The sequence below is a fragment of the Oncorhynchus mykiss genome, chromosome 7, assembly GCF_057628025.1.
Source record: "Oncorhynchus mykiss isolate SJ-2025 chromosome 7, ASM5762802v1, whole genome shotgun sequence".
In the NCBI taxonomy this organism is placed as follows: domain Eukaryota; kingdom Metazoa; phylum Chordata; class Actinopteri; order Salmoniformes; family Salmonidae; genus Oncorhynchus; species Oncorhynchus mykiss.
In genome coordinates, this window is record NC_143028.1 from 54,676,382 (window position 1) to 54,686,783 (window position 10,402).

Sequence of the window (10,402 nt, forward strand, 5' to 3'; positions counted from 1 at the left end):
TTGTGAATCAGGGGCGATCACACGCTGCTTTACATCTTAATGCTTCCTTTGACTGGCGGGTCAGCAGAGCACAGGGGGTAAGTACCAGCCATAGAGGTCCACAGCCATAGAGGGCCACTAAATGGGGTTTGTTTAGTAGGCTGTGGTCACAATAAAAACTACCCCAAAGAACCCAGCAGCCCAGCCACGGGCGCAAAGACACAGTGTCGCCACCGGTCTGTGATGGCTGTGAGAGAGGAGTATCCTGCGGGTAAAGCTTTACAAAAATGTTGTCGCACCTATTTAACCTGAGTACTCACATGAGAGAATGATGCGTGTTTGTTGAGAAACTGTTTGATTTTGGAGTCGGGGTAGCACATTGCAGCTGGTATGTAATATGTGTCATAGCTCCTCCAAATAGATTTGTAATAGGCTCTTCGCCACTTCCTGGTCGCTTTGCGTCCTGCAGAAACACTTGATAACAGTGGAACATTCAGTGACTAACCCTGCTTGTCCGGACTACAATCCAGCGGTGTGTGCAGTCTATAGCAGAGCAAAGCGGGAGAGTGAATATGAATGACAGGGAACTTTGTGACGAGGGAGCTCGACTAGCCGCCTATCTGACGCCACTCACCACAATTTAGAGGAGGAAAAAATAATCATCAGGAAATTAACTTTTAATAATAGTTAAAGTAGGGAGATGGGGGAGCACGAGATCTGCTTACGTCCCAAAGGATGAACTCGAGGAACACATTCAAAGACACTCTCTATTGGGAGGACTGCAATAGATATTCACTATAGTGGCATTAATAATGAATAAAGTACAGTCTTTTGACCTTTGATGTGGTTTAGAAATGTGTCTACATAGATCCAGTGGCGACAGAAGACAGCGAAACCGAGATTTGGTCACATTAGCCCGACTAGGGATTTGATTTGACCCCAGAGAACACTTTGGGTCTAATTTGAAACGCAATCAATAAAGCGCAAAACTGCAGTCTGATGGACTAAGGAGTGGACACAGCCTGGGGGAGCACCACGTAGCTGAACAATATCTGTTTAATGCACTCTTGCTGTGAACATCATTCTTGATTGGATGGAGGGCAAAGTGCTATCATCAGTTCCCTCTCTACCAGTTATTACAATGTTATAAGTAGTGTGTGTGATTAGCCTATAGCCAGAGTATGTGTGTATGTTCTGAGACATAAGCCCTACTATTTTGATGACATTGTCACTAGGCTACTAGACAATAGTTATTTTCCCGCTGTGCTCTGTGCTATATATAGCAAAGGGTCTTCGTAAAGATGGGATAGGTACCTTTGGGAAACAAAAAAAGGCATTCAGAGCAGGAGTAATCACACTGATAATTAGCAAATGTCGCGACATGGATTTGCGCTGCTAACCTGTTTGTTCCCACCGCGCTTCATCGCTTTCCGATTGTCCATGTGGGGCGCGCGGCAGATAGAGCGCCACGGTGTGAGTTCGCTCAGCAGAGAGATGGTCCCTGGTCATTGGTAATTTGCCCGGATTGAAGAGGCGAGAGAGGCAGCAGGTCCTGCACAACAGGGCCCAGACAGTTTCTAGCCCAGCCACGGGAATGTGGCACCGTTTCAGAGCACTTGTGGGATGCTTGTGGAATCAAATTATTTTGAATTAGGTTAAACAAATGAAACTTTTCAAAGTCAAAGTAAATTATATTTTAATTTCATATTTTACACGCACGAGACATTCAAGAGCCTGAACGCAAGGACAACAGCAGAGAAACCACTGGTATTCTGGATAGTTAAACTCTGCACAAACTCAAGACAGACCGTTGGAAAGGATATGAGGCCAATTTTGATATTATTTTGGGAGAAAAAAAATTCTAACATAACATAGTTTGCCAAGCTGCATTTATCGACAATTTTGACAGATCTCTAAAACGGTGGTGTCAGGTGAGCAGGTGCAAGTTTGAGAGACCATTAGCTATAGGCCTATCTCTTGGCTATCATAACCATAAACCTGACTGACCAAGGCTGACCTGACGGATTCATGTATCTTCTCATTTTACTGTAGCCTATGGATGGATGAGACAGGACTTTGACTTAACAAATTCTGCCCAATCAGGTGATGCAAGTGACCTTGCTTAATTTTGGGATCAGGCCTTCTTTGAAGTTACTTCCCCTCCTTGGTTATTGTGATGATAAAATTACCATTTACTCCTCCATTCATCTCCTTCACACATAACCTACACGTCACATAGGCCTATGGCAAATGGCCTACTACACACTAAGCCCTTGCAAAGCTGCCTCAGGAGACCATGTGCTCTTGGCGCCGGGAAGATGCTTGAGTGCACTGTTACAGTGTCTAATGCCCACGTCCCCCGGGTTCAAAGGGTAACAGACACAAAAACAAAAGTATCCAAGAAACAAAAACGTTTACTGAATTAAATGCACCCATTTCAGAATAAGACAATACAAATATACTGGAAGCAAAGGTGACTGCTCTCAATTGCCTAAAGGGCCCCTCATTTACCTTTGTCTTGTGGTTGGATGGATTTGGAGTTGGATGTGAGCTGCATGATCATTGCAAAGAAGAATTATATACAGAATCATTTAGAATGTTGAGATTTTGTTAATGATCATAGGGTTATAGCCTAGCCTAATAACCATTTTAATTGATCTTACTCGTGCTCCTCATCAGAATTGAGCTTCTTCTCACCATTACCGCTTAAAATGGTCTTGCCGGTGTGTGTGTGTTATCCCTGTACAATAAAAACGATTGTTTAGAAGCGTGCCTACTCCGTCATTCTGACCCGCCTTCTTGAGAGAAAGCAAGAGAGAGAGAGAGAGAGAGAGAACGTTGCCACGGTTCTCTGTTGCTATGTGGCAGCTATCTCTCGCAAGCTGGGTGCATTGTGCCAGTTGTGTATTTATGAGAATAATGACACCGCTCGTCCTTTCGTCTTCATGTGCATCATTACAATATCTGTACAAGCGTGTGGCATTGTGCTTCTTCTTTTGTGCACTGGCCAAGTGAGCGGTCCGTGTGTCTCGACTTTCATTTTAAACGAAAGGGAGCCCATTTCAGCCGTTTGTCTTTCAAAGAGGCTCATATCCGCTATAGCACGACAGAGCTTTAGCCTACTTGTTCGCATGATTATCTAAACAATTGGTTAATAATAACGATTATTATTATTACTGTTACGAGGAGGGAGTATAGTCTTGAATATTCTAATGATAAGGGTAAAAATCACAATTTACATTGATAATAATGAAGGCCTACATATTTTTTTTCAAGGAAAAATATTATTAGGCTATGTTTTGGAGCATTATTCTCAATAATCAAAATAAATGTAACAATGATTCAAAGCTAACGCTGTTCCTTCTCTGGTGTGTTTTTGTATCAGGTTAGGTTAGTCTGACTCAATTTACAAATGTCAGACATTGGTTAGGTTAGGTTGTCAATGTGGAGTCTGGAAGCCTGAGGTCCATGTCACTTGGTCGACTTAATCACAATAGGACTGAACGCAGGTAATCTTGTTAGGACGGATGACGGTGAAATATTTCGGTTGGGCCTTATCAGGTACTGCCACCACAGCTCTCAAAATAATCCTGTTTAAAAGACAGGAAAGAAGAGAACCTCAATGTCACAAATGAAATCGTGCATGAACAAGTGACAGCATTGTGCGCAGTGAATTCTTGGATACAATACCCAGCCAACATATTTAAGTGTGCCAAATATTAAACTAATCAGCATGATAATGTGGAGCTATCAATGTTGGCTGCGATGGGCGTTTAGCGCGAGCCCTTTTGATCTGGTGTGGTGGGCAGAACCGGAGCGCTCTTGATGCGCACGCGATAAAACCTTATCAGTGGCGAACATCCATTTCCATCTCACTTTTTTAATTAATCCCTCCACACTCACCCCTTTCTCTTTCTCCTTCTCCACACTCGTCTCTCTCTCTCTCTCTCTCTCTCTCTCTCTCTCTCTCTCTCTCTCTCTCTCTCTCTCTCTCTCTCTCTCTCCTAAACACACACAGGCGCACACACAAACACTGCCTTTTGCCACAGTGACATGAGTAATTCCATTCAAACTAACAACAAAAGGAGAAGAAAGAGGGAGAGGTAATAATTTATGCAGTAAATTACAACACTAATAATGTTATTTAAAGGTTGGTGCAATTATATTATTATTATTATTATGCCTGGTCATAATCCAATTCAAATAAATTCAAGATATCTGTTTTGCTCCCATTAGTTTGTCCCATGCAGCGGATATGCAATATATTGTGAGCGACAGGCAATGTTTGATTAATAGGAAGAAGAAACGGAGATTTCAAGGCTGGTGGTTGTGTGTGTGTGTGTGTGTATGTGTGTGTGTGTGTGTGTGTGTGTGTGTGTGTGTGTGTGTGTGTGTGTGTGTGTGTGCGTGTGTGTGTGTGTGTGCATGTGTGTGTGTGTAAATATGCTCATTGGGTTCTCCTTCTTTTGATTATAACCAATCCCGGGGTAATTTTTCATCGGTGCTAGCTAATCTTTGTTCCTTGTGAAGATAATAAATAGCCTAATCGTTATCAGCAAGCTGCTGGAGGTGTCAGGAGAAAGGGACTGATCGGCCCGGGAAATAGGCTCCAAAGTATCGCGGAATAAATGGCATTTCTTATCTCCCTCTCCCAGATTATCACCGCCTTTTCAAACTCGCACGACAAATACATCCAATGCATCGAATGCATCATTTACCCGAGGAGATTTCTGCGAATGATAGACATAGCGGGGTGGGGTGGGGTGTGTGAGGGGGGGGGGGGGGGGGGGGATTTACAAGTTTAACAAACCGCGTGTGCAAAGGCTTATAGGGCCTATATTTATATTGTTTTCAGTGTATTTGGACAGCCTATATATTTCAATTACTTACAATCATATTCTATTAAATTTGAAATAGGTCTACAGATTGTATCTTAAGAATTCTGAGCACCATGGTCTTCGTTGTGGTATCGCACACTAGTTAATTATTTGATTTTGGATTTCACTGGATAACCGTTTTTTCATCCCATGGATGAAATAAATTGAAAAATAATCACATTCGGGTTTTTTTCTGCAATATAATTGTTGACTTTTCAGTTTCCTATGCTAACATGCTAAAACATGTTACAAAATCAACTTAAACAAAAAAAAATAAACTTTTCGATTAGAATTAGCATTGTTTTAAATGTAATTTCGTTAATAAAATAAGATCCCACTGGGCACATAGGCCTATGTCAGTTCAACGTCTAGTTATGGTTGAGTTGTCAACTAATGTGAATTCAACGTGAAATCAACAAAAAATGTCATCATATCATCGGATTTAGGATAAAAGTTAGGTAAAATTCCCTTATTTTTCGGACTTTTTTCAAATCCAACCATTTTCTCATGTTGATTCAACGTCATCACATTTAATTTTTTGGTTGAAATTAAGTGGAAACAATGTTGATTCAACCAGGTTTTTTTTGCCCAGTGGGATGCATATTTAGGGGCCAATAGGGTGTTCTGTTATAATGTCATGTAGCCCACTGTTTACTTCTTATTATTGACTTTTAAGTTCTTGTTAAGCAAGGGATAATCAATGAGGGGCGTTCTATGGAAAATAATGAACGACGTTGAAGGTGTGTTCCACAAGTTGAACTGAGAGTTGCATTATTTTACAGAGGACGCATAGAGCACCTACGTAGTTGATGATCCCTTTTATACCATGGCTATAATTTAACATTTGCCGCTAGAAATGTGTTCATTTATAGGAACGTGTTCAACATCCACTGAAGTAGATAGCAAGTTTACTAGTAGCCTTTGTTGCCTTGGTAACCAAACAAACAGACTTGCTAGTTTAGTTAACCAAACCATCAGTCCTAGCTTGCTATTATGAAACTCGAATTCAACGATGCCAATAATGTTTTCAATTCGATTATTGTTTCAAAAGGAGCTCAAACATAGCACATGTAAGAATGAACTATAGCCATTGAATTCGCATTGCTGATATACTGTGCGTTAGGGGGTGTAATATATGGACAATATACCATGACTAAAGGCTGTTCTCAAGCAGACTCAATGCGGAGTGCCTGGATACAGCCATTGATTTCCTCGAATCAAAGCCATGTGCTGTGATGTTCACATTTCAGGGTATGGAGGTGTGCCACCCACACCTGCTCTATGAACGCTCTGGTGTGGCCAGTCAACCTGGTCTCAGAGTTGTTCTGTAAGTAAAGCCGAGATACTCCATATGTTACTTGTCGTATGGTATGTCTTAATTTGTGAATGTCTATCACTCATTTCGTATGATATGCTACATGACCAAACGTATGTGGACACCTGCTCATCAAACATCACATTCCAAAATCATGGACATTAATATGGAGTTGGTCCCCCCTTTGCTGCTATGACAGCACTCTTCTGGGAACTATTTCATTAGAAGAGGAACATTGCTGCGGGGACTTGCTTCCATTCAACCTCAAGAGCATTACTCAGGTCGGGCACTGGACGTTTGTCAGTTAGGCCTGATTCGCAGTCTGTGTACCATATTAATTCCAAAGATGTTCGATGGGGTTGAGGTCAGGGCTCTGTGCAGGACAGTCAAATTCTTCCACACTGATCTCTACAAACCATTTCTGTATGGATGGTGAAGCGTGATTCACCACTCCAGCTGACGCTTGGCATTACGCATGGTGATCTTAGGCTTGTGTGCGGCTGCTCTGCCATGGAAACCCATTTCATGAAGCTCCCGACGAACAGTTCTTGTGCTGTCGTTGCTTCCAGAGGCAGTTTGGAACTAGGTAGTGAGTGTTGCAACCGAGGACAGACAACTTTTATGCGTTTCCCATTTCAGCACTCGGTGGTCCAGTTCTGTAAGCTTGTGTGGCCTACCACTACGCGGCTGAGCAGTTGTTGCTCTTAGCCATTTCCTCATCACAATAACAGCACTTACAGTTGACTGTGGCAGATCTATCAGGGCAGAAATATGACTAACTGACTTGTTGGAATGGTGGCATCCTATGACAGTGCCATGATTAAAGTCACTGAGAGATTGCAAGTCTGTGTGCTCAATTTTATACACCTGTCAGTAACAGGTGTGGCTGAAATAGCCAAATTCACTACTTTTAAGGGGTGTCCACATACTTCTGGCCATGCAGTGTATGTTAGGAATTATAATTCGCATTATTTGTTATGAATTTGCAAAACATATGATATGTTACGAATTCTAGCTAGGTGCATAACGTTAGATAGGCTAGGGGTAAAGGGTTAGGGTTAAGTTTAGGAGTTAGGTTAAAGGGTTAAGATTAGGGTTAGGGAACAGCTAGCTAGAAGGGTTAGGGTTAGGGTAAGGGTTAGCTAACATGATAATTAGTTGCAAAGTAGCTAAAAATTAGTAAATAGATGAAATGTTGCTAATTAGCTAAAATGCTAAAGTTGTCCGTGATGAGATTCAAACTCACAACCTTCGGGTTGCAAGACATTCGCATTATACACCCACCTAACCACCATACTTTAGTTTTTTCCTTAAGCAACACTCTTTCTTATGTAACCATACCAAATGTAACATATCATATTAATTGGAGTGTCTCAAATTTACATACAGAATAAAACTAAATGTTCTGAGACCAGGTTGGGCCAGTGATCGCCTTTCCATTAATTAAGTAATTTGCTTTCTGCGGTAATGAGCTGGCCAAGATGATACAGTTGAAGTCAGATGATTACATACACTTTAGCCAAATACATTTAAACTCTGTTTTTCACAATTCCTGACATTTAATCCTAGTAAAAATTCCATGTCTTAGGTCAGTTAGGATCACCACTTTATTTTAAGAATGTGAAATGTCAGAATAATAGTAGAGAGAATGATTTATTTCAGCTTTTATTTCTTTCATCACATTCCCAGTGGGTCAGAAGTTTACTTACACTCAATTAGTATTTGGTAGCATTGTCTTTAAATTGTTTAACTTGGGTCAAACATTTCAGGTAGCGTTCCACAAGCTTCCTATAATAAGTTGGATACATTTTGGCCCATTCCTCCTGACAGAGCTGGTGTAACTGAGTCAGGTTTGCAGGCCTCCTTGCTCGCACACGCTTTTATGCCCACAAATGTTCTTTAGGATTGAGGTCAGGGCTTTGTGATGGCCACTCCAATACCTTGACTTTGTTGTCCTTAAGCCATTTTGCCACAACTTTGGAAGTATGCTTGGGGTCTATGTCCATTTGGAAGACCCATTTGCCACCAAGCTTTAACTTCCTGACTGATGTCTTGAGATTTGCACTTTTCGCACCAAAGTACGTTCATCTCTAGGAGACAAAATGCATCTCCTTCCTGAGCAGTATGATGGCTACATGGTCCCATGGTGTTTATACTTGCGTACTATTGTTTGTACAGATGAACGTGGCACCTTCAGATGTTTGGATATTGTTCCCAAGGATGAACCAGACTTGTGGAGGTCTACAATTTGTTTTCCTGAGGTCTTGGCTGATTTATTTTGATTTTGCCATGATGTCAAGTAAAGTGGCACTGAGTTTGAAGGTTGGCCTTGAAATACATCCAGAGGTACACCTCCAACTGACTTCTAAAGCCATGACATCATTTTCAGGAATTTTCCAAGCTGTTTAAAGGCACAGTCAACTTAGTGTATGTAAACTTCTGACCCACTGGAATTGTGATACAGTGAATTATAAGTGAAATAATCTGTCTGTAAACAATTGTTGGAAAAATGACTTGTGTCATGCACAAAGTAGATGTCCTAACCGACTTGCCGAAACTATAGTTTTTTTACAAGAAATTTGTGGAGTGGTTGAAAAACTAGTTTTAATGACTCCAACCGAAGTGTATGTAAACTTCCAACTTCAACCGTATGTCCTGCGAAGCCCACCCCATGCCCAGTGGTGTAAAGAACTTAAGCAAAAATACTTTAAAGTACTACTTTAGTCGTTTTGGGGGGTATCTGTACTTTACTTTACTATTTACATTTTTGACAAATTTTACTTTTACTCCTCTACAGTCCTACATTTTTTATTTTATTGTATTACTTTTTACTCCTTATAATTTCCCTGACACCCAAAAGTACTCATTACATTTTGAATGCTTAGCAGGACATGAAAATGGTCCAATTCACACACTTATCAAGAGAACATCCCTGATCATCCCTACTGCCTCTGATCTGGCTGACTCACTAAACACAAATGCTTAGTTATTTATTATTATATTTGAACCTTTATTTAGTTCTTTCTAAACACAAATGCTTAGCCCCTGGCTACTATTAAAAAAAACAAGAAAATGTTGCCGTCTGGTTTGCTTAATGTAAGGAATTTGAAATTATTTATACTTTCACTTTTGATATTTAAGTATATTTTATTAATTCCATTTACTTTTTATACTTAAGTATATTTATAGTATTTTACTGCGTGACTTTCAATTTTACTTGAGTCAATTTCTTTTAAGGTATCTTTGATTTTACCTAAGTTCGACAATTGGGTACTTCTCCAACCACTGTCCATGCCCAACGATCACGAATGGATCTAACCATCCCACCGGTTCAATCAACATAGTTTCCACGTCAGTTGAATGAAAATACTTTGAGCCAACGTAGAATAGACTTTGAATTGACGTTTGTGCCAAGTGGGAATAGTATTTCCTGTGAAAATCTTTCATCTACGAAAAGTAGCTTAAGTAATGAAAAAGGAGTCCTCCACATTTCCGCTCTAGAAATGTAGGCCTACATTCTTCAGGCACTCTGGAAATACGAAACGCGTGCATGTCACGATGACTTATGTGAGAGCATGAAAAAGAGGCATCCACTTATTATCGCTCTTGCAACATTATGTATGAGTGTCTGTGAATGATACCCTATGAGAAAAGTGGCATTTTTCAATATAAACATAGTCGGTGATGGTCTCCCGGGTAACACTGATAACGTTCCAGACATTTTCCATATCGTAGCCAGAATCTATTATATTCCGGGGTTGGCTCTCCTTCCGGGAAAGGTCAAACAAAGTCATGAAACCTCAAGTATTATTCCATCCCTACACTTGATGGTGCAAATTATTTTCTTCATCCTCTCATCATTCTGTTTTAATATAATTTAAAGACCCTTGTTAAGTTCCTTTGAGAGAATCACTGTGACCCGAAACAGCTCTTCTCACGGCTTCAGCGCATGTAATAAAGATTTAACAAATAAAAACACGCGCCAAGGTGTGTGTCATTATCCCAATGGCGGCATTGAGATATGCATTATTCCCGTTTATATGATTATGGTTTGAAAGTGTGTGCGCGCCAGGCAGTGCTTGAGGAGATATGGTTATAAACTGACGGACAGTGACACCCAGTGGAGAGGATGTGGCCAACACAACATTTTGCGTACTGTTTAACTCACTATTTCAAATGAAGCATGTTGTTTTGTCCGTTGATGGGGCGATGTTATGTAACTCAACAGGGT